The sequence below is a fragment of the Marmota marmota genome, unplaced genomic scaffold (assembly GCF_001458135.2).
Source record: "Marmota marmota marmota unplaced genomic scaffold, marMar, whole genome shotgun sequence".
Lineage (NCBI taxonomy): Eukaryota > Metazoa > Chordata > Mammalia > Rodentia > Sciuridae > Marmota > Marmota marmota.
Genome location: NW_025999969.1, coordinates 4,132,406 through 4,158,541, shown reverse-complemented (window position 1 = coordinate 4,158,541; position 26,136 = coordinate 4,132,406). Strand labels below are relative to the sequence as shown.

General features: G+C 37.9%; 1 long non-coding RNA gene across 2 annotated transcripts in view; it reads right to left on the bottom strand.

Moving 5' to 3' along the window:
- Nucleotides 1-5,569: 5,569 nt before the first annotated feature.
- The window catches only part of LOC107154366, a 126,578-nt gene continuing 106,011 nt past the window's right edge, over nucleotides 5,570-26,136 (bottom strand). For both annotated transcript variants that reach the window (XR_007347944.1, XR_007347946.1), the window contains exon 7: nucleotides 5,570-5,720. This is a non-coding gene — a long non-coding RNA (uncharacterized LOC107154366). The remainder of the gene's footprint in view (nucleotides 5,721-26,136) is intronic.

Below are 26,136 nucleotides of genomic sequence, written 5' to 3'. Positions count from 1 at the left end.
TGATTATTTGAAAAAGATGGAATCTTCTAACAAGCTCTTCCCAACGTAATGAATATGTTTTGATAAGTGACAGATGCTTTGATTCTGGACAAGGGAAACATTTCGTAAGAGGAATATCCTTTAGAGCATTGGACTTTGGTCACCTGAATTATCCACAAACTTGAAGTCTAATTGGGATATGGACCCCAAAATATAAAAACCTGGTGCTGTGAAGACATGAAATAATTGCTTAGTAACAACACCCATTTAGAAGTGGCAAGGTTGGGCAAATGTCACTGGTCATTTTCTCTGTAGAACAAAAAGTGGAAATGGCACATTGCTAATCAGTAACAAGGTTCTATGAAAATAGGGGCTTTAAAAATATCTTTTGGCCACAAGAGAGCCAACAGCAGAGGAGTCATGTATCACTGTGTACCCATGCTTGCTGCATCTGGTCATTGAAAAATGGACACTACTAATTATAGGCTCTTTCTCAAACACAGAAACCAGAATTTACCTAAAACTCACACTCAGCCCTCAAAATGGTTATGCATTGCAGCCTCACTCACTTTCTCTAACTTGATTAGGATCAGAAGAAAAAAAATCAAGTAATCATTTTGTAAATTTAGTCAGAGGAGCAGAGAACATGAGAATGAAGGGACTGGTGTTGGAAAGGAAAAACGTTTATCCACCACTTAGATCAAGATGCAAGGTTACTCTTTTCCAAACATGCTATCTGATTTAATTCTCATGATGACCCCATTATCTGCCCAGTAATCTCCATTTTGGAAGTGAGGAAGATGGAGTCAGAGAGATTAGGTAACTGCCAAAAGATCACAGCCTAATGTGGTACAGCTGACTTTCTAGATTACTGCTAGTTCATCCTTTCACAAAAGAAGAAAAGTGAGAGGAATTGATTGCCCTGAGGACATGCACTTATTTGGTGCCCTTTTGAGTTGTAATATTTAGGTTTACTAAATGATTGCTTTGATCCTCTTTTTTGAAATAACCCTGAAAGTGCTCTACATCCTTGCAAACCCAAAAGAACTAAATAGGACTCCCAAACTGCTTTCATTATCCCCCAGATTTGGTACTTCCAGAGAGCTTTGCCAAGGGTTCTGGGTGTGTCAATGCTCATGGTTTCATGGGAAACTGAAGTCCCTTTCCTGATTCTTTGGCAGGTTTTGCTTCACGATGAATCTGCACTCACTGGAAGTAGTGAGCAGAAGTTTGCTAACTCTTTCTTAAGCGCAATGCCAGGAGTAAGACAAATATTGTCTTTGAAGCTACCACACTGGAGGTCAGGACCTGGCTTAATTCTTTCTTAGCTATGCATTGTTGGCCAGCCAGGAGTGGGACTAGATAAGCCTCTATGTGTGGATTTCTCATTCCTAGAAGATCAGTTTGATGGAGTTGTGAAATATCAAATATATGAGGTTGGTGAAGGGAAATTCTACATGGGGTTTGGTTTTGTATTTGACATCTAAGCTTTTGTTTTTTCACAGAGAATTGAGAACAATCCAGCATCCCTTCCCAAGAGAATGCACCCGTGTTCCTTTGAAAGTGGTGATCCAACAAGACACTATAAAACTATGATAGACTGAGTCCCTGCCAAAACGGTAGAGCTAAAGATGGAGAATAGATTGATTGGAAGTAGAAGGCAAAGCTAGAGTAGATCATAGGAGAGAAAGACAGGATAGAAGTGGAGAGGAAGCTAAAGTGGGCTAGGAACTCTGCTTCTGCATGAGACACTGTAGACCAGACCAGTCACCAGAAAGCAAAAATCTAGAGTTTCCAGCTGGATTGGTGTTCCTTGTATCACTTAAGTTATTCCACCTCCCTGTATGGCATTTCCCTCAAATGTGCTGCTATCTCACAGTATTGTGAAGATTACAAGACGGTGCATGTGAACATTCTTGAGAAAATGTGAAGTGCTGTGTGATGTAATCATCATCATCATCTGTAGAGCCCTCACAGATTGTCCCATTCTTGTTCCTCTTTTTCAGATGAGGGAAAGTAGGTCTGAGATGGCATGACCTTTTTAAGGGCATTCATCCAGTAGGTGATAGGACCAGGATGTATTTCTAACAGAGAACAGAAGTTAGGAGTATGGTTGAGTGTTTTCCCTGATGTGAGAGATGCCCTAGCATGTGTCTATGCCACTACAATCAAATATAACAGCAGGAGAAAGGGGCAGGTTCCAGTCCCTGCATCACAGAGCACCCCCAAGCTCAGTAGTTTAGTGGAGAGTTCTCCTTGAATTATTGTATGTATTAAAGTAAATGAGTATATATTTAGCATTTTGCATGTGGTGGGCATTCAGAAAAGTGCACTATTATTATCAGATTGGATTTTATTGCTATTATTATTATTGTTATCATTGGGTACCAGGGATTGAACTCAGGGGCACTCAGCTGCTGAGCCACATCCCCGTCCCTATTTTGTATTTTATTTAGAGAAAGGGTCTCACTGAGTTGCTTAGTGCCTCGCTTTTGCTGAGACTGGCTTTGAACTTGTGATCCTCCTGCCTCAGCCTCCCGAACTGCTGGGATTACAGGATTACAGGCCTGCATTACCACACTTGCCTATTATTAGTAGTAGTATTGTTATTAGTAGTAGTATTTGAGTTAGGTCTCACTATTTTGTCCAGGATTGTTTTAACTAGTTAGCTCAAGTAAGTGATCCTTCTGCCTCAGCCTCCTGAGTAGCTGGGACTATAGACATGCACTTCCACATGAACATAAAATGTAATATCAGTATTAAGTACAGCATAAAGAGTGACTTCCTATTTACAAATTCAGGATCTGGAACCTAGTCACCACACCGAAGCTACTCCTTTTCACCCTGCCACACATTCCCTAAATTGCCAAGTGACCTTGTGTGAGCATTCCGTATCCTGTCCTTCAATCTGGCCTTCGATTTCTACATCTGCAAAGTGAGAAGATGGAATGAAATTATGCCTAAGGTCCCCTCCTGCTCCCAGTGTCTCTAATGAAAAGCGTATGTTCAGGCCGAGACCCTGCTTGCTGAAGAGCTCCTCGTGCAGCTTGGAGCCTGGCTTTAGAGGGGCTGGACCCTGGAGCTGTGCCCAAATCACAGGCCTGGCTTGGCGCTCATCATTGCCTTTGACTGCCAAAAGGACAGAATTCTCTAGAGAAACTGAGTGCAATGTGTCCAGCTTCTGATGGCCTTAAGTTATCCCTTGACCTTGAACTTCTGATTATCTGTAGCTTATTTTTTTAGTGGCTTAGGCATCACTATTTTATCTCTCTGGAGAACCCTTCCTTTCTACTCTCGTTATGTGCCTCCAACAACAGGGAACAGGAACTGGGAGACAAACAATTGACATATAATTTTTGTCTCTGTGTCACCCTGGGGAAGTCACTTTAAAAACAGGATTATCAGGAAAGGCTATCCTGGCTTGCAAGTTTTGACATCCATGTTGACTTTACAACAAGAACATCATTGGATTTTATTAGATTGTATAGTAACAATTGGAAAATGGTTCAGGGCTGGTTCATTTCAATTGCCCCTTTAAACAGCTTTTCCAACGTATTGCAAAGGAGGAGGGTGAGAAAAGTGCTTTCTGTATCTGCCCCGCAAAGAGGTTGTAAGTCTTAAATGTAAAATTTGGTTTAAAGTGTAATTCTTTTTCCTTCTGTCGACCTCCCTCCCTATTTCTAGGTGGGATCCAAAGTGCCACAAAGTTCAATGAAAGTCAGTTTCCAAGGTTTGCGGGATGAAGGTGTTTCTCTTGGGCCATGCCACTGTGCCCAGGACCTAACTTGTCACCTGGCTTCATTCTGCAGAACTGAGGCAGAGACCCATTCGTCCCCCTGGCGTAGGACAAGTAGTGCCAAGGCCCTACCTAAGCAGAGGCTGGGGGCAGGACCCTGCTACCCTATCTGCCCTGCAAATGAAGCATTTCGTTTTGGTTTTATTTTAACAGGGAGAGGGAAGGAAGCTCTTTGACCCATGCTCCACTTTTGGGGCAAAGGCTCCTCAGACCCTCTGAGTGCTGCCAGAAGTCCCTTGGGGAAAAGAGAGGTCAGTGCAACAGCCTGGGGACAGCAGTTGCACAACTTACCACAAGGCAACAGGGCAACATGGAAGATGGTTCCAGCCTCCTGGGGGCAGTGGATAAATGCTGACCCAGACTATGGTCACAACGGAACAACCAACTCACTTAAAGAAAATTAATCCTCCATTTTCTCGCCTGTCAAACTAGGAAATGGGATGCTTTGTAGACTAGAAAAGCACATTTGGTATCATCTCTCACAACCTATTTATTGTATACACTTGGAATCTGAGCACCAGAGATGGGGAATAATTTCTAAAAGACAAGACCCCTCCCTCATGTTCAAGTTCTGCTTTCTCTTCTAGATAATCCCCAAGATTTTCTTCAGCTGCAGGAATCTATTACTCTAAAGACATAGTCCTCTACCTGCTCTGGCTGCTGTCTGTGGAGCTGTGTTGGGATCCTTGATGACATTGTGTCCAGCAACTTCCTTCACACAGAAATCATTAATTTTATGGAATCCTGAGCAGATGATCTACTTAGCAAAGCTTCTGGAAGGCCTGCTGTAATGCTTTTGAACACCCAGAGTTGCTTCAGACAGAACCTCCAGAGAGGGAATTGGGCAAGGCGACTTGGCCTTCTGACCACATGCCAGTAACCATCCAAAGACCTGTGCTCCTTGTAAATCTCGGGTCCAGAATAGCATTGTGACCTTGAATAAGCCTCATTCCCCTTCTGAGCCTCAGTTTCCTCATATGTAAAACTAGTGGTTGTACTAGATGATCCCTAAGGCACCTTCCAGCTCTGACATTCCATTACAGAATATTTCCCAATCTTTTTATTCCTTGGGGGATTTTACTCAGAAACTAGGAGGATGTTCTTCACCACAGGAAATCTGGGAATGCTTGTAGGATTTTGGACTATAAAACAAATATTAGAAAAGAAACCTAAGAATATTTTGTTGCCCTGTACTTTGGGGCTCATAAGGTCCATATCAAATGTTCACAAAAACTGCATCTACATTTTCATGTGTAGAGAGGTAGATGGGAAAGACAGGTGTGATGCTTATTATGGAAACTGACCAGATCCCATCAGAGACATAGATCCTACCATCCAAGCACTTATCTATTAAGAAGCTCAAAATATATATAATCTGAATACAAAGTATGAGAATTTAAAGCCAATAAAAAGGATTTAGAGGGGAAAGAGTCGATGTGTTTGGGGATATTATGACCATCTTCATAGCAAAGTTTGAATTTGGGAAAATAAATGATCATAAGAGGTAAAGGACATGGATCAAAGGAACTACCAAGAACAAGGGCAGAGGCAGGGAAGGTAGGTGAGGTTGAGTGGCTAGCAAATGGGGAGTTTGCTCAGCTTGGGAACAGGGCTTTGAAGAGGAACAGTGGGGAAGAAGATGAATTATATTAACCTGTCACATTTCCCAGGTTATTATGTAAGATAATTTGTCCAAATATTTGTTCAGTTCATTTTTGAATTCCTAAAAAGATAACACATAATCATCTCTTGAAACTTGTTTAATGAATAAATAAATTATATTACGTTGCTTCCCTTCTCCCCTAGAACCATCAATGCACTGTGTTGACATAACCATATCGTGGACCCTTAGAAGTCAGGTTGAACATGATACTTACCCTGTTGACTGTCATAGGTGTGAAATGTCATCCTTTAGCCCCGCAACTGTAGATAGGTTATTTCTCACCTGGGGAAGAAAGTTGTGTCATGTACATCAGCTTCTAACAGTTAAAATGTGACATGGATATGACACGAACAAGATGTAGGATTCAGCAATTCTAATGCAAAAATAAGCCCATCAGCTTCAATCCTTTGCAATAGCTTATAGGGCCAGTTCTAGGGACAATAGAACAAGAAAATCCTAGGAATTATTCCTGGGTTGCTACAAATGAAATCCCTTAAGGAAATGTGTTGATAAATATTTACTGAGATTCTGTCACTTAGCAATGTATCCACGCTTCCACAGAAAGCATAAGAAGGGATATGAACTTTTCTGCTTCTGTGCTGTGGTGGTGAATAGCAAACTAATACATGTTCTAAAATTGCATAGAACTAAATACACGTATACAAATGGGTACAAGTAAAAGTAAGGAAGTTCAAATAAGATAAAATAAATCATATCAATGCAAATATACTGGTTGTTACATTATACTATAGTATTGCAAGATGTTACTATTGGGGAAAACTGGATAAAAGACACATGAGTTTCTCTGTGTTGCTGTTTACCCTGCATGTGAATCTACAATTATCTAAGTAAAATTTTCATTTAAAAAAAAAGAATCAGATGGGTTCACTGGTGAATTTTTTTAAAAAAATATATTTTTAGTCATAAACAGACACAATACCTTTGTTATAGTTATTTATTTTTATGTGGTGCTGAGGATTGAACCCAGCGCTTCACACATGCTATGCAAGTGCTCTACCACTGAGTCACAACCCCAACCCTCACTGGTGAATTTTTAAGAAAAAAAAATTATACCAATTATCTTCCAGAAGATAGAAGTAGAGGAAATACTGCCTAACTCATTCTATAAGGCCAACATTATCCTTATAAAATCAGACAGATATTACAAATAAAGAAGTAAAGAATCTACAGACCATTATCTTTAAAAAAACATAATCTCAGTAAAGTATTAGCAAACTGAATCCATTAGTGTTTAAAAATAATTATACAGCATGACCACCTGGAACTTATCACATTTTTTCAAAAGCTGTTTTAACATTCACCAATCAATTAATGTAATATTAAAGGATAAAGAATGAAACCATATAAGCATATTAATAATGCATTAAAAGCATTTAACAAAACCAACACCCATTCATAATTAAAACATCAACAACAACAAAACTTTCCCCTCTAAGAATAGAGGGGAACTTCCTCAACACTACAAAAACATCTACAAAATTCCAGTTATCATTATATCTGATGGTGAAGAACTCAAAACTTTTCAGGAACAAGGTAAGGATATACCCTCTCATTACTGCTTCTCAACATTGTACTGGAGATGAAGACTAATGCAATAAGATAAGAAAAAGGAAATAAAAGATATACCAATTGCATAGGATGAAATAATATCATCTTTGATCATAGATGACATAATTATATTTAGAAAATCTAAAGGAATCACCAAAAATCTCCTGGGACTAATAAGCAATTATACCAGGGTTGCAGGATACAAGGGTAACATATAAAAATCAACTGTTTTCCTATATATCAGCAATAAACTTGTTTGAACTTAAAAACACCCTGCCATTTACATTAGTACCTCCAAAACAATATATTTTTGCATAAATTTAACAAAATATATACAGGATCTACATGGAGTTTTGAAAAACTCTGATAAAATATATCAACAAATAAATAAATAGAGAGCTATTTCATATTTATAATAGGAAAACTTGATATTATGAACATCTCAGTTCTTCCTAACTTGATCTATAGATTCAACACAATTCAACCAAAATCAGAGTCAGTTATTTTGTTGATATTCATATACTGATCCTTAAGGTTATGCAGAGAAAAATGCCCAGAATAATCAACTCAATGTTAAAAGATTAGAAATTAGGAGGCTTGACACTGTAAAGATTTACTGTAAAGCTACAGTGATCAAGACAACATATGACTGGCAAAAGAGAAGGAGAGTAAATCATTGGAACAGAATAAAGAGCCCATTATATACCCACACAAATACAGTCAACTGATCTTTAACAAAGAAGCAAAAGTAATGGAGTGAACAAAGGTAGTTTTTACAACAAATGGTGTTGGCACAACTGGACAGTCACACACATACACACATATGAAATAAATGGAAGCACAGAATTTCCACCCTTCACAAAAATTAGATTAATATGAAACATAGAAAAGTAAAATGCAAAGCTATAAAACCCCTGATGATAACATAGGAGAAAAATGCATAGATGCCCTTGGATAGGGTTATGAATTTTTAGATACAACACTAAAGGCATGAGCCATGAAATAAATAATTGATATACTGGACTTTATTAAAATTAAAAACGTCTGTGGGAAAGAGAATGAGAAAGAAAATCATAGATCAGGAGCAAATATTTGCAAAAGGCACATCTAATAAAGGACTGTTAATCAAAACATACAACGAGCTCTTGAAACTCAACAATGAGAAATGAACAGCCATGGGGCTGGGAATATAGCTCAGTTGGTAGAGTGCTTGCTTTGCATGTACAAAGCCTGGATTCAATCCCCAGGACCTAAAAAAATAAATAAATAAAATAAAATAGAGAGAGAGAGAGAGAGAGAGAGAGAGAGAGAGAGAGAAAACAAACAACCTGATTTTAAAAATGGGTAAAAGGTGTAACTAGGCACGTCATCAAAAAAGACATACAGATAGGAAATAAGCCTAAGAGTTCAACATCACATATTAAGTACAACAATAAGATACCACAACTTTCCAGTTAGAAGCCAAAATCCAAAACACTGAAGAAACCAAATGCTGGAGAGAATTTAGAGCAACAGAAACTTTCATTTGTTGCTGGTGAGATTGCAAAATGATACAGCCATTTTAGGAGATAGTTTGGCAGTTTCGTGCAAAACCAAGCATACTTCTATCACACAATTTAACAATTGTGCTTCTTTGTATTTACCCAAACAAATTGAAAACGTGTGTCCTCACTGAACCCAGCACAAAAATGTTTATAGCAGCTTATTCTTAATTGCCAAAATTTGGAATCAAGACATCATCAGTAAGGTTCAGTAAGGGAATGATTAAATAAATGGTGGTACATCCATAAAATGGAATATTATTTGGCATTAATAAGAAATAAGTTGTGCTGGGGATATAGCTCAGTGGTAGACAGCTTGCTTAGCATGTGCAAGTTCCTGAGTTCCATCCCCAGTACTACAAAAAAGGAGGTGTAGGGGGAGGAAGAGGAGGAGAAGAAAGAGAATGTGAAGAAGAAGGAAAAGGAGAAAGAGGAGGAAAGAAGAAACAAGTTAAAAGTTGTCAAACCATGAAAAGATATGGAGGAAGCCAAAAGCCTAAGCATTAAGCCTAAATGCATAAGCCTTTCTGAAAAATCTACATATTGTATGATTTAAATTATATGACATTCTGGAAAAGGGAAAGCTATGGGAACAGCATAAAGCAGCAGTGGTTTTCAGTGCTTTGCAGAGAGGGAAATGAAGGGACAAAGCACAGAGGATTTCTAGGGCAGTGATTCTACAATGATGGGTACATGTCATTTTATCTTTGTCAAAACCAATAGAACATGCAAGACTAAGAGTAAACCCTAATGCAAACTATAAACATTGGGTGATGATATGTTAACAAGGTTCATGATTACAATAAATGTTCCACTGTGGTGCAGGACATTAAGAACAGGGGAGGTTGTACATGTGCAGGGCCTGCAGTACATGATAAATAAAAGAGTAACCTTAACAGTAGAGATGGTCTTGAGCATCAATCCTTAAGTGTTGTCCTGGATCCTGTGGGTCCCTGGAACTCTGTCAGGAGTTAATTGATTTATTAATAGTAGTTTCTTTATAATGCTAACTCATTGGGCTGGGACAATGTCGCTCAGTAGTAGAATGCTTAACTAACGGTGGAGGCCCTGGGTTCAATTCTCAGCACCATAAGAATATATAACTAATACATTATTTGTTTATTTCATGCTTATTTTATCATGCATATACAGTGGGTTTTCCTGAAGCTACATAATATGTGGTTTTTGCAGCACATTGACTATAGCAGTAGCTAGGAGAGCTCAGTTATCCTTAAGGAGCCCAGGCATCATTTAAGAGATTTTGCAAAAATATCATACAGTATCATTCTCCTCATCACATCTGTTTTGGTTTGGATAATGACTATTTTTTTTTAAAAAAATGAGTTATTTATCTTAGCATGTAATAAGTTTATTATTGTTATTTTAGATGAAATAATAAACAAATATTTTTTTAAAAAGGAATGTGACATGCTGGCTCTTTGGTACAGAAGATAAGAACACAAGAGATAAAGGGTACAAGTGGAGATTGTCATCATGCCTGATAATTGGGGGTCATGAAAGCCCAGAAGATTCAGAGCTGCTCCTTGTCAGAATAAGCGGGGAAGCTTCCTGCTCAGGAATGAGGTGCATTTGGATTGGATGGGTAGCATGCAGATGCTTGAAGCTCGCTGAGGAGTGAGGAGACATGAAGCAGAGTGCACAGACACTGGATGGGACCAGTGAGCAGCTGAGCAGGAGAACTACAGCACAAGGCATAACTGAGTCCCAGTTAAAGGGAAGAGATTGTTCTGTTTTTATCATTGCTGTTTCAAATTGGATTTGTTGAGGTATAATTTACCTACAATAAATTTCACTCCTTTTTAGCATTGAATTCAATGAGTTTTGACAAATGCACATAGTCACATAGCCAACACCATAATTAAGTTTTAAAACAATTCCATAAAAAAGAAAGAAAACAAAAAAATAACTGCCTTCTGTTACCCTGTGATCAATGCTGCTCCCCAGTCTCTGGTAGCCAGTGATCTATACTCAGACTCTATTTTTTTTTCTTTTCCAAAATGTCATATAAATGGAATCATAGGGAAGGTAACTTTTTGATTATGATCTCTTTTTCTTAAAATATTAACAATCCATCCGTTTTGTTACCTGTATCAGTGGATTGTTCCTTTTTATTGCTAAAGACAGTCCATTGTATGGATTTTCCAGTTTGTTGAACCATTCACCAGTCAATAGACATTTGAGTCATTTCCAGTTTGGGGAAATTATGAATAAAATTGTTATACACATTAATTTACAAAGTTTTTTGGTGAACATATGTAGAGAAGTGATTTTTTTTAAATGAAAGGTGGTGAACATGGTTCAAGAAAACAAGTTTAATAGAGTCTTAGCTTGAACAGTGTCTGCCCTTTTTACATCCAGCATGTTGGTGATTTAATGATTGTCTCCTCAGGATTCCTGAAATCAATTATTTTAAACTCAATTTCACTAACGAGAGACATGAAGTTAACAACTAAGATCAACTTGCCAGCTTCTGTGTCCAGGCCTCCCTGCAGGAGGCAGAAAACCAGCAGGATAAATTAATAGGCAGAACTCAAAACAAACAAATAAACGAAAGCACTGTGGAAATTCAAGAAAAATCTTCAGTCTTCTCCATCCACCTACTTTGTGGTCAGCAAGAAGATTATGGTTGATGTAAAAAACAAAATAAACAAACCAAAAAACAAAACAAAAACCCTTAAAGTTAAGGGCATTTGCATCTTCAAAGAGGTTAAGTATTATTTGTCCTGAGGGTCTCTTAAATGAGGCTCAAGTGAATTGTCATTTAGTAATAAGTACTGTGCAGAGGAAATTTGCCTTCCTCTGTAGTTGAGGCTTTGACTATGGGTTGGAGAGCAAGAGATATTGCAAGGAAAGTTTGGAAGCTTGAATCCCACAAATATCAAATCCTCATTCCAACCAGGTAAAATTTTCTCTGATACCACTTTGCTGGGTAAGTGAAGTGGGGAACAGTTGCTGAGGACACTTACGATATTCAGAAGAAGTTATCCAGCCAACCCTTATGCTGACTACAAATACCACAAAGCCATCATTGAGCTAGCTAAGGCATATACTACCAAATTTATTTATTTATTTATTATTTTTATTTTTTAATCTTTTTTAGTTGTAGTTGGACACAATCTCTATTTTACTTATTTATTTTATGTGGTGCTGAGGATCGAACCCAGGGCCCCCGTATGTGCTAGGCGAGCGCTCTACCACGGAGCCACAATCCCAGCCCTATTTATTTATTTTTAATAAGTTATTAATTTATTTATGTTTTCATCGGTGCATTATATTCATACATAATAGTGGGACTCGTTGTGACATATTTGTACATGCACATGATATAATTTGGTGAATTTTATTTCCCAGGACTTTCCCTTTCTTTCCCTCCTCCCTCCCCCGATCTCCTTCCTCAACACTACTGTTCTCTTAGGCAGTAGGGAGAAAATTATGTTCTTAAATAAGTAATTAACCAATAGACAGAATATTTGGAATAAAGGAAACTGAATACATAGCTAGTCCAATTCTTCAATATAATCCATTCTGTGATTCCTCCTAACCCACCCTCTCAAAAGCCTGAGTATTTTCAATATTCTCCAATGTCTTCATCACTTTCCAAGGCTGTTTCCTCTTCTGACTAGATCCTGTTAGGATTTGGATCTGGAGTGTCCACCAAAGGCTCATGTGTTGAAGGCTTGGTTCCCAGTGCAGCAGTGTTCAGAAATGGGGCTCTTGGGAAGTGATCAGATCGTGAGGGCTCTGACCTCATCAATGCCTTAATCCACTGATTGGTTCATAGCTGAAGGTGTTATGGGGAGATGGTGGAAAGTTCAGGAGGTGAGACCTAGTTGGAGGAAGTAGGTCACTGAGAGGGTATTTCTTGTCCCTGCCCCATCCCCACTCTCTCCCTTGTGTCTCTGCTTCCTGAATGCCATGAAGTAACAACTTTCTTCTGCCATGATGTTTGTTTCACTATAGGTCTAAAGGCCACGCACCCAGCTCACCATGGACTGAAACCTCTGGAACCATGAGCCTTTCCTCCTTTGTTTTTCTCAGGTCACAGCAACCAAAGATGGGGCTGACAAACACAGATCCTTTTTTTCTTTATAGTATTGGGGATTGAACCCAGGGCCGCACACGTGCTAGGAAAGTGTTCTACCACTGAGCTAAATCACCAGCCCTTTTTTTAAAAAAAAAAAATTTAATATTTATTTTTTAGTTTTGGGTGGACACAACATCTTTTTATTTTTTTTATTTTTATGTGGTGCTGAGGATCGAACCCAGCGCCCCACGCATGCCAGGCAAGCGCGCTACCGCTTGAGCCACATCCCCAGCCCTCACCATCCCTTTTTAAGGGTTTGTAGTGACAAGATCCCACCAAGTTGATCAGGCTGGCCTCAAACTTGAGAGTCTCCTGATTCTGCCTCCCAAGGAGCTGGAAATACAGACATGAGCCACTGTGCCAGGAAATACAGATTGTTTCAATAGTTCATTATTCTTCTCTTTATGTTCTCATCATACAGTACCTCCATCTCTCCTGGAACATTTATCACAATATATTATTTGTTTATTTGCTTGTCTTCCTCCGTTGTTTTATAAGTGCCCTTCAGATCAGTAATTCTGCTGTCTTCCTCCCTTGCATTTCCAGTGCTTCAGACAGTGTCTGGGTTGTAGAAGGTATAGAAGATATCTAATAAATATTGTTCCAATTCATTTGGAAAGCTGTCACTTCTTGTCACTAGCCACGATTCACTAGCTTCCCAGGCAGCCTATCCCATGGGTGAGCTGTTCTCTCTGGTAGAAAGTTCTTCCTTATAGGGAGCCAAGCTATGACTTCATGATTTTTACTCACTGTTCTTTTCTTTAGTCCGAAAGACCCTCACACAACTGCTCAGGGGCCCGCATTCGTATTCAGCCTCCCAGGCATTTGAGATTACAATCATGACATACTTGAGTCTTCTCATGTCCATGCTAAATTCTGTCTGTTCCTTTACTTTGTATGAATTAAGATTTCTTTTATCCACAAAATCAAGGCAGCAGAAGCCACTACAGAAAATAAATGCAATCAAGAATATGGTAGTGGGCATATCAAGTTGAAATTGGGAGAGACTATAAGTCATGTCAACTGATCTCATTGTTTTGTTTTGTTTTATTTTTTTCCTGGTAATTTCTTAATTTTCCTTTATCAAAAAGGCACAATCTGGGACTTTAAGGAGGACGGTTGATTAGACAGTAGTTCCATGGGGCTTCTGCTAAGAACACAAAAGCTGATAATAAAAACCTGGAATTTAGTTCCTGGTTTAAAGAATAGTCAATGAAAATAAAGGTTTCTGAAATACAAGGTGAAAAGCAAGCAAGTACTTAAGGAAATTAGTTGACTTCGTTCTGATAACACAGCAAGTAATTTGGACATGTTAGCAAATGGTCAGTAACTTCAAAATTAAAAAATCTAATTACTACTGGATTTCATAGCTCTTCTTTCCTAGCCAAAAAACAAAAATCTTCCTTTGTATACACTTTAAGATATTCTCCAATTGGTACACTTCACTTCAAAATGGTTTGTTATTAATTCAAAAACATTAATATACCCACTATGTGTTAAGTTTAGTAAGTAGATACTGGAGATTTAAAGTTGAATAGGGCACAGATTTTGTTCTCAAAAATCTGATGTTCCCTCCATAGATCAGCACAACTGTATAAACACACAATTGTGTACAATATGTAATAGAGAAACATACAAGATGACAAGATGCTGTGAGATATTGAAGAAAGGGAACTTTTAATATTTTCTGGGGTAGCCATGAAAGACATCATAGGAAATAATATTTGAACCTACTTTAGTATTATTATGTAGATATAATATGCATAAAATTGCACAGTTGTGAATGGTTTTGTAATGAGACAATAATACTTGTCAAAAAAAAAAAAAAAGCTGACCAGTCTCTTTTAACTTTATAACAGGCATTTATTTGCTTTTATTATTGAATACAATCTTCCTGAAAATCTTCTGAAAGTCATAGATTTATTAACCACAGGGAGAAAGACAAACGTGAATAAAATATGTCTCCTGTTCCCAGGAGGCACAGTGAAGTGGGGAACACAGACACACACATGCCAAGACAACACGGAAGGCAGGACAGGCTCTTGAAAAACACACAGGCTCGAGGACAAGGGGAAGAGAAATTTCTAGATCCAGCTTAGGCTCTCTTTATTCATTCAATATTTATCGAGCAACACAAATATAATCCTTCAAGAGCTTGCAGATCAAACACTGTCACCATGGGGCTTCGAGCAGTTACTCCCATTTTCTAGGAGATGTTTCACGATAAACAAAATAAAGTCTTTACTCTCACTGGTGTCTAGAATGCACACGCACAGGTCTTAATGGGCCATCTCTCTGCAGATGAACCAAAAAAGAATGGGAGGAGACTGAGAACTGAAAACTGAATTTTCCTGTCTCAAGATTCTGGGTTGTTGAATTTGGATTATCATGTAGGAAGGGCTGATTTTTCATTCCAATCCAAAGGTACTGTTGTTGACAAGTAGTATTAGAGATGGGTGGAGTAGTTCTGATGTTAATGAAATTACCAGGTAAAACGTATTCACATGATATGGAATGATTATTCTCTGCTCCAATTTCCAATCAGATGGATCAACTTTTCATAATTTTCCTTTTATTGGGGGGAGATCTCTTGATGTATTATTAAAATACAAAGATATTTATAAGCCACAAATGTATTGTTGTTGTTATTTTTGATTTGTTTTACAGTGCAGGATATTGAACATGCTTGGCTGAGCTCTGCTCCAGCTTTAACCTCAAGTTTTAAATATGAATCTAGTTTCTTTTTTGTTCCAATCAATGTCCTGCATATATGCTATATTAGTCTGCTTTTCATTACTATAGCAGAATACCTCAAATGGGATTTTGTAGAGCAAAAAAGGTTATTTACCTCATAGTTCAATGTTCTGGAGGTTGAAAGGCCCACATCTGATGATAGTCTTCTTGCTGGCAGAGTTCCAAGGCAGCATAGAACATCATGTGGTGAGAGACAGAACACACATGTGTATCTCTTTGATCTCTCTCCCTTTTATTACAAAACCACTGATATTCAATCATGAGGGCTCCACTCTGATAACCTTATCCAAACTTAATCTCCTCCTAAAGGGCTCACTTCTAAACACCATAGTCAGATTAAGTTTCCACCCTCTTAATATCCACAATGGGGATTAAATGTCAACCGTGAACCTGGAGGGGGGACACATTCAAACCACATCCAAGCCATAGCAATTTGCCTGAGCATGAAAATTGGCAGGAATTTTTCTGTTTGGAAAAGATGGCAGGAAGAACATCTCGGGCTCAGGACACAGTACAAGCAATACCCTGGGGAAAGAAATATATACGCTAAGTTCAAAAGACCATGAGTAACCTGTACGGAATGCAGGTTCAATCCAGGAATAAATCAAGAGAAATAATTTGGGAAGAGAGGTGAGTCCAGATTTTGCAAGATGTTGGGTTTAAGAATCTGTTTTTGGTTCTTTAATTTTGTAGGAAGGGCCTAGAAATGTTTTAGAAAGATTAATCTGGATGTTTTGTACAGCATAGGAGGAAGCAAAGCAATATTGTCACAAGTAACTTGCAAGTCCACAGCCAGAAGTAAATACATCCATCTATTCACTTTCAGCCAAATAGGTTTCCATTGTACTCCTGTTGTACTTCTTTGTCAAACAGCAGGTGACCCCATTTCAAGTAACTTCTTATTTCCTGTTGAGAGAGAGGAATTCAGCCCTCCATGTGAGTGGACTCAGAGCAGCAAGCAGAGAGTCCCCTGCTACTATGAGACAGATATCCAGCTTGCCCCTGCCATCTCAATTGCTTACTCTGGGGTGAGAAGGCAGAGAACTCACCGGCCATAGGGGTAGCCCTTCTTTGTTTTGCACATTGTGTCAAAACCTGCCCATTGACTGACGTAATTTCAACATTTGCTTCCATTTCTTCAACATACAACTTTGAAAGTGATTTTGTGAATGTAATAAGAAAAAAACAATCTAAAACTAGCTGTATGGTGCAAACTACATCATGTTGCAAAACAAATGTATTCCAAGAAAAACACCACTATAGCATCTCATACATGTCAAAGCATAAGTTTCTGCATTGTAAATAAAAATCGAATCCACACATTTTAACTTTGTATCATGAAATAACTCCAAGCTTACAGAGGAGTTGCAAAAATATCTTTTTCCTGAGCTGTTTGTGAGTATATCATAGACATAAGTGCGCTTTACCACTAAATACTTCAATGTGTATTTCCTGAAAACAAGAGTATTCTCTTAACATAACCAGAGTATAGTTAGCAAAGGCAAGAAATTAATATTGATATAATATTAATGTTAACCTACAGGCCTTATCAGATTTTACCCACTAAAGAACACCTTCCCTGCCATTTGTTGACATAGGTTTCCAATGTTCCCTTCCTGCACCAATTGCCTTTTTTTTTTGATGATGATATTCCTTTTATTTTATTTTTTAAATACTTTTTTAGTTGTCAATGGACTTTATTTTGTTTATTTATATGTGGTGCTGAAAATTGAACTCAGGGCCTCACACATGCTAGTCCTCACACACTCTACCACTGAGCCACAACCCCAGCCCTCCTTTTATTTTTGATGGGACAGTAGTATTCGTGGGTGTTAGTGTTTGGCAATGTTTATTACACAAAATAAAAGATGTCATCTTTATATCATTTCCCCTAAATTTATTGATTCATTATCCCAGCTTAACATTTGATGAACATTTAAATTATTTCCAGATTTTTCAAAGTTCAAACACTACTGCAGTAAACAAACTTTAATATCTATCTTTTCATTAGCATGTGGTTATTTCTGTGGATATAGCCAAAGAAACAGAGGGGGAGGGGTGGTTGAAGGAAGGCACACAGCTGATAACTCTCTAAGACACAGGCTATGTAGATAGCCACTGTGAGAACTGTTTTGGGTTCCCATATCCTAAATAAGCATATTCCCAATTGAGCAGTTGCCAGGATTAAAGGATTATCAACAGATGTGAAAAGGCACATAACTCCACCCTCAGCTTTCTCCAGGGATGAACTTTTTATTGCTATGCCTTGGAAAACAATCAGCTTCCCCCCTCCAATATCAGGGTAACATTTAGGAATGTCTATGGGCTCTGAGCCTTACCTCAATCCCCACACATCTCTTTCAACTCCACTGCTGAAGGGATGTTTTCCCCACGCAGCTAGTATTTTGGGCAACCTGAACAGGTCATGGAAGCAAAAAGTAGCTAGCACACAGTAACTTGACGTCAAGGTTCAATACAGACGTCATCATCTTCAGCAGGGAATGTTACCTTTTCCTTTTATTCAACTTTTGTGAAACTTTATTTGAGGTGTTTGATAAAAACATCTTCGAACTTTCTGGATTTTTCTTTGAAGGATCCTGTGGAAGAGGTGAACAGTTCCGAGTCCATTTTCCAGGAAGGAGGAGCTGAACACATCCAATTCCATAATCTGGAAGAGATTTACATCCTCCTACCCAAAACTGCATGTATAATCCTAGAATTTTAGAGTTGAAGGGGCTTTGGGCCAAACTGCCCATTTTACAGATGAGGGAAATGAGCCCAACCAGAGGAAACCACTCTCCTCAAGTCTCTCTGTGAGCCAGAGTCATGGTCTCTATAAGGAGTTGATCTCCTGGACCTTTAAGAAGCAGTCCACTGGGATGTAAGAATGTTAGATCTTCTATTTATATAATTTTTGAAATAATTATAGATTCATAAGAAGTTGCAAGAACAAAATAGAGAGGGAGGGAGAGAGAGAGAGAGAGTGAGTGAGCGAGGAAGGGAAAGGTTTGCTTGTACCCTTCACCTAGTTCTTCTCAGTGGTCACATCTTGCATAACTACAGTCCAATAGCAAAACAAGGAAATCAACATTGGTACAAGCCACGGAATTTGTTCAGATTTCCCAAGTATTTACATGTACTCAAGCGTGTCTGTGTGCATTTCTATGCAATTTTTTTTCCAATTATAGATTCAAGTCCACCAAGAAGTTCTATTTATGCTTTAAATCTAAAAAATAAAGAAAAGTTTACCAATGCTTAATAAGTGGATGAGTGCTGCTGCCCATATTGGTGTGCATATGTGCATTAGATAATTGCATACTTTATAATATACCTGAGACATCTTGGAGGGAGAACAGAAATTGAAGAGTGTGGAAATCCACAATTATTATTTTTTAGGCTCTTAGAGTTTTGTGATATTCATCAGTTCACATGAGCCTCTTTGAGTGGATGTATGGATTATATTATCCAGTTTCCACTAATCTTTTCCAAATGGATTCCAGTGAGTTAAAATTATTTCTCCCTTAAAAGGTTTCTACAATCAGTGAATTGAAGATACTATCTATGCCAGAAGAACATCCAGATACCAAAGAAATGGCAGAGTAGCCCCTTCTATGCCGGGTGCGTTACAAGAAAAAGCAATAACCCATTTGACCTGAGCTATCAGCAAGTCAACCAAAAAAAACAACAAAAATGATCCAGAAGGTATTTTGAAAGTGGATTTTTTTAAAACCAGTGTTTCACAAAAGTATACATCATGTAAAGAGATATAGTCAACGGTGGGGTGAAGCCAATAGTTTAAAGATATTCTGAACACGCTGAGCATGGTGGCACATGCCTGTAATCCCAGCAGCTCAGGAGGCTGAGACAGGAGGATCATGAGTTCAAAGCCAGCCTCAGCAACTTAGCAAGGCCCTGAGCAACTCAGAGAGACCCTGTCTCTAAATAAAATATAAAAAAGGGCTGGGGATGTGGCTTAGTGATAAAGAGTCTCTGGGTTCAATCCCTCATAAAGAAAAAAAAAAAGATATCCTAAACATATCTTCACAAAATTTTCAGTGATATTTAAAGTCATGTGATTCTCAGTAGGAGACAAAGTACATTACACTAAGGAAACAATTCATTTTACAATGTGACAGCAAACTAAAGTGTAATCTTTTGCCCTCTTCCTATTTGACCCACCCTGGGTATAACATGATGCCTGCCCCCAGGATTGTTGGAGGATCCAAGAAGATGTGCAGCTTTGTAAACACTAAAGTTCTGTACAAATAGGAATTACTATTAATTATTCTAACATGAGATTTCAGCAGAAAATTAATTGAACAGCAATGTTATTATCTCACAAGCAAATATTTGAACAGGGATCTTTTGTTTGTTTGTTTTGGTAGTCTAGGTGGAGAAATAATTCTTTGAGGCAGAAAAATATATTTAGGGGTATCAGTGTGGTAAAGTGTCTCCAGACCTAAATTTGGATGTGAACTTACTACTGCTATGACCTTGAGCAAGATGCTTAATCTCTCCAGTGTGTTTCCTCATTTGCAAGGTGACTAATACATTCGTTTCGTAGCATCACTATGAGGATTGAGTGAGACAATATATGTCAAGAGCTTGGCATAGTACCTGATACATTGTAGTTCTGGAACCACATCAGTTATCTTTCTGCTTCCTCTTTCCTTTTAGGTAGCTCCCGAAACATGCTTAACATAGGTTAAGCTTCCATTCTCCCAACATAGCATCCATTTCTTGTCCTTCCAAACATACCAGAATTTGTTTGGAAGGCTGGACTGATTATTTTAATTTTTTCAGGAAACCCCCCAAATTTAATATTTTCATGCTATAAAGACTGATTAAATGACTGATTGAAATTAATGATCTCAAACAAGAAATAAATGTAGGGCATCAGAGCAAGGTCCTTTGGTCTTAAGATTTCAGACACCAATTGCTGCTAAAGGATTTTTAGAATGCCTCCCTACCCGAGCCCTTGGTGGACAGATATAATATAAATATAATAACCCTTTGATTTGCACAGAGCATTCCAGTCTCCAAAGCACTTTCACATCCATCACTCCTGTTTGATCCTCACAATAAACCTTTGAGTTACTTAGGCAGATATTTCTAAAGAGAAATATTAGGCCCAGAAAAATAAAGTGGCTGATTTAAGGCTACTAGGCCTGGCACCAGACACAATGCTTGTCCCAGCCATCATGTTCTGAGCCCAAGCTTTGTGCCTGGTACATTATTTTGTTCAGTCCTCTGAAAGCCCTTGATTCAGTTTCTCTTGATGCTGAAAAATATCTCTTGATGTTAAAAACTATAACAAAACTTAGTGGCATAAAACAATTTTATGATGAGCATGGATTCACTGGGTCAGGAATTTCAAAGAAACCATAAGAAGGGACAATGTGTCTCTTTTTCCTGATGTTTGGGGCATCAGCTGGAAGATGTAAAGGTCAGGGGCTCAACAGCTGTGCACAGAATCATCTAGAAGCATCTTCATTCACATGTCTAGAAGTTCGTGCTGTCTGCCTGCTCAGTCTGAAACAACAATATGTGACATTTCTTTATCACCTGGGCTTCCTCACAGAATGGTAGCCTCAGGATAATCATACCCCTTACACAGAGAATCAGTCTTCTGTGTCCCCCTCACCAAAAAAGCAAACATGGAAGCTGGTTAGCCTTTGAACAGCTAGCTCTGAGGTCAGATCATTCCATTTTCTGTACATATTAGTAATAAGTAAGTTATGACTTCATCTATATCCCAGGGGAAGGGGTACAAATTCCACCCTTGGATGGAAAGAGAGCTCATGGAAGGAAGAGTGCTATTGAAAGTGTCCCCTAAAAGTTTAATTGCAATGTAGTAGTTTCAAGAGGCAGGACTTCAAGAGATGATTAGGTCATGAGGGTGGAGGCCTCAGGAATGGATTAATTCCATTATAACAGAAGCAAGTTAATTCTCTCAAGAATAATAAATATAAACTTGGCTCATTTTTTTTTTTTTTGGAACTGGGGATTGAATCCAGGGGAGCTTTACCAATGAGCTACATTCCCAGCACTTTTCATTTTTATTTTGAGATAGGATCTCACTGAAACTTATGATCCTCTTGGTTCAGCCTCCTGAGTCCCACCATGCCCAGCAAGCTCTACTCACTCTTGCAGTCAATTTTACACATATTCACTCACCTTTTTACCTTTTACCATGTTATGTTATGATATGAAGGCCCTTGCCAGATGTAGGTACCTTGCCCCTAGAATTCCAAGCTTCTAGAACCAAGAAAAAACTTATAAATAACCATATTTTCTTTATAAATTATCCAGCCTGTGCTATTCTGTTATAGCATCAGAAAATGAACAAGACAATGGAGATGTTCTGGCCATCTTTGGAAAACACAACCTTCCAAACTCCTAAAATTATTTAAGAATAAGGAAATCACAGCTCAGGGAGGTTGAGAGACTTCCTCAAATTCAGAGTAGCTGACAGAGTAGAGAAGTTTCTCACCCAGAGATTAGGTCTTCAGCATCAATGAGTAAAGAAAACATTGTTCATAGTCAAAATTACCTTGGAAATCCTTTTTAGTAAAGTGCAGTAAATGTGCTTCCGTGTAAGCAACAGGATCTTGTGTGTCATCTCGTGCTCACTATACTACATCTGTTGATGAATTAATGGGCAGACTCATATGCATTATTTAATTGTTCTCTCATTGTCCAGAGTGCTAATATGTAAATTTCCTCAGATTTGATGCATTTCAAAAGGTGGATCCAGAATTCAACTTAGATTGGACTAATTTCTTTCTACATACTGCTTGCTGCCTACAAACTACCTCTGGGACATTGAAAAAGAGATTTGTGTTTCAGATCCACTTAGGTTTGCCCCATTGATCTATGTGGGTGTCTCCAGATCCAGACCTGAGTTTGCAACCTGAAGGTGATTTGCAGGCTCTGTTACTGGCTTAGCTCCACATATCTAAACTTTTTGTTAAAACTGCAGATATTCCCGAGCATCTGAATAGTCAGACCCTCTTTCCCCATGGCTTCTTCTCAGGTCTTCATAGAAATGATTGATAGGTGATCTGAGACTTAAAATGAGTAATACATCAATAGATAAGAATAGAACATTTCAGATAAACTGAACAGCATGAGAAAAAAGTATAACGGTATGAACATGCAGGATGGGTTCAGGGACTGGGGTATAGTACAGAGCCATGAGTAATTGCCAAGGATAGAACAGAAGGTCCTATAATGACCAGAGTCTTTATTCTAGAAACTTGATTCTTGATTCTAGAGCAGAAAAAGTAGGCTGGTCAGTTTTGCAGTTCAGCAGTAATTCCCTGGAGCAATATGGAGATGGGATCCTAAAAAATGAAGCTCGAGGGAAAGAGACTGGTTGGGATACTCTTGCTGTAGGAGAAGTAGATGCCTGACTCTGGTTAATGTCAAGGTGTCTGGACATGGAAATTTAGGGGTTTTGCCCATGATCTTTCAAACAGGTTTGGCACTGATATTTAAGGAACTAGGCGGGTCTCCAGAGGTAATGGAGCAAATGGCCACTAAGATGGCATGACTCAGACAGCTCTGCTACTCAAAGAAATCTCCCCTCCAGGGCCCAAGGGCTCTGGGCCTGAAGTCCCAGTTTGAAATTGTTTTTTTTTTTTCTTTAGGTAGCAGGGATTTAAGACTAGATTAATTATGATCCTTGGTTTGTATATGGCCCTATTTTATTTACCTATTTAGTTAATTTAGTATAATAAGTATTCATGAACCATCCTTTGTGTGAAAACTAGAACTTCTACCACATCTTTCCATGTGGTCTTCTTTTACTCCACTCTCCCCAAAGTAACCACCATAGGACTCTTATATCCATCATTCCCTCTTTTATCTAGTTTTAGCCCAACTGTATGTATACTTTTAAAAATATATTTTATTAACATCGTTCTTAATATTATAAAATGGGCATCACATAAAATTAACTTTGATATTTTTACTTCTTAATTAATAATATGCTTTGAAGACTCATGTATATTGTTGCTTATTAAAGTTAATTTAATTTTTATTCTTATGTGACTATATCATAGCTTATTCATATATTCGCCTTGATGGGATATGTTAAGTTTGTTGTTATTTAGAGTATTTTTACAAACATTCTTGCCCACATTTTCTGGTACATGTATATACATACATACATCTACACAGAGACACACACATACACAGATTTCTTTGAAACATAGTCATATGAGTAGAATTCTTAAGGTCCATAAATACTCCATTTTACAAGATAATATCAAACTGTTTTTCTTAGTGGTTTTACAAACTTCTAGTTCCAGCCATGACTAACAGCCAACATCAACCATTACCATTGGTCAGTCTATGAAACAAGAGTTTATGTGGAAGCACAGAAAGAAGACAAATCAGGCAGGAGTTGAGGCATTGCTGACCTTGAGTCATGAGCAGCTCACAAGGTGATTCCACTTAGCTTTCTCCTTTCTAACATTTTCTAAATGGTAGTGGAGGGGAACAGAGCCAAAGAAGAACAAGGTAGCCTCATTGGGCTGAGGAGCAGAGAGCGGGTTCAGGGTGACTAGGCAGCGGGGACTGGAAGGGCAAAAAGCCTAGAGAAGAGAAACACAGTGAAAGACCTAGAAATCTGCCGAAACTCCCTTCTCAGCCAGTGAAAGGCTCCTAAGACACACATGTGGGAGGAAATCTTCTAAACTGCAGAAAATAGTGGCTGGGAGACTGAAGAGCTGAGCTAGGTGTCAGAGGCATGAGGTGGTCAGGCACAGAAGTAGGAGTACAAGTCCTACCATGGTGGAGTGCTGGTAAGCAGCCCAGACGTCCAGTTTAACCTGAGAAGGGCTACTAGCTAGGAGTAAGGAACTTGCTCATCCTAAGAGTAAGAGGGAACTGAAATAGACAATGGCTAACAAAGTCTAAAACCAACCAGCAGGATCAAGTTGATTTGTTAGTATTCTGTCTGGTAGAAGAAAACTTCATTTGCTTTAGATGAATATAAGGTCATCCAAAGTTTCCACAATTTTAATCCACAATGTTCAGCATTCCACCAAAATTTAAAAGGCATGCTAAAAATAATGAACAAATAAGTGACAACTAAGGGAAAAATAGGCAATAATCACAGACTGAAAAGTTAATCAAATATTGGAATTAGCTGATAAGGGCTCAAAAGCCTTATCAACATGTGACTTGTGCTCAAAATAGAGAAGATGGAAAAATTAAGTACAAATTTTAAAGTAAATTAGAATCTATTTTTAAAAATCAAACAGGCATATAAAGTCTCACTGGATGGATATAACATAAGATGACATAGTAGAAGAAAAGATTAATGAATTTTAAGGCAAGGCAATAAGAGATACTCAAATAAGAACACAGAGGAAAAAAATAAATAAAAAAGAGAAAAAAAGAACACAGAAAATTAAGAGTAGAATAATAGAAAGAAAAAAAATACATAAAAGATATAGTCAAAAGGTCCCAAATACATGGGATTAAAATCTTAATAAGAGAGAAGAGACGTTAGGGCAGAAGCATATTTGAAGATAACTGGTCAAGAATTATCTAAAATTGATAAAAGATATAGGTTCAAAGATTCAACAAGCTCACCAATTGGGGAGTGAAGTTGATCAATCACGTTACATTCATCTACAAATAAGCCACAATGAAATTATGTTCTGCATAATTAAAAAGAAATTCTAATTTAATATTTTGCTAAAATATTACCAAATTAAAGTGGAATAAAAACATAAACAACATGGGCTGGGGATGTGGCTCAAGCGGTAGCGCGCTCGCCTGGCATGCGTGCGGCCCAGGTTCAATCCTCAGCACCACATACAAACAAAGATGTTGTGTCCGCCGAGAACTAAAAAATCAATATTAAAAAAATTCTCCCTCTCTCACTCTCTCTTAAAAAAAAAAAAAACAAAAACCAGAAACAACAATAACAACAACACACACCAGAAACCATGAAAACTAAAAGTATTAGAATGACATTCTTTTAATTACTGAATTTTTTAAAAAAACCACAACTTAGAATCCAATTCCCAGAAAAAATATTCTTCAAAAATGAAGATAAAATAATGATATTTTCACAAAAACACAGTTTGGAAGAATGTGTTGCTGACAAATAGCATTTCAAGAAACACTAAAGGAAATTCTTTAAGCTGAAAAAAAATGATTCCAACTGAAACTGTAAAATTTCATTCAGAGGAATGAAAAGCACCATAAAAATCTTCTCTGATACCCAGTAAACTTTTCTCATTTTCCACAGCGATCTTATGTACATTTTGTAAGTTTATTTCCCTGAGTACTTGATATTTTCTGATACTGCTATATTGATGTCTCTCCTGTACCCCTCTCTTTGTCTCTGTCTCTCTGGGAGTGTTTACAATTTTGTCTTCAGTATTCTTAAATTGGAGTATAATTTATGCGCAGATGGATGTTTTTCCTCTCTAAGGGTGCTTTCAATCTGAGGTCTTTTATCTTTTGTTAATTCTGGGGAAATTATCTCCATTATTCCCACAAATATATCCTCTTCTCCATTTTAATTTTTTTTCTTTCTAGAATGCTTCTGGCTATTATGAATTGACTTCTATGTTTCTCATTTTAAAGTAATTTTCTGCTAAAGAAAATTCCTTAAGGGCTAAGGTTATAGCTCAGTGGTAGAGCCTTTGCCTAGCACGTGCAAGGCCTGGGTTCGATCCTTAGGACCACTTAAAAATAAATAAAT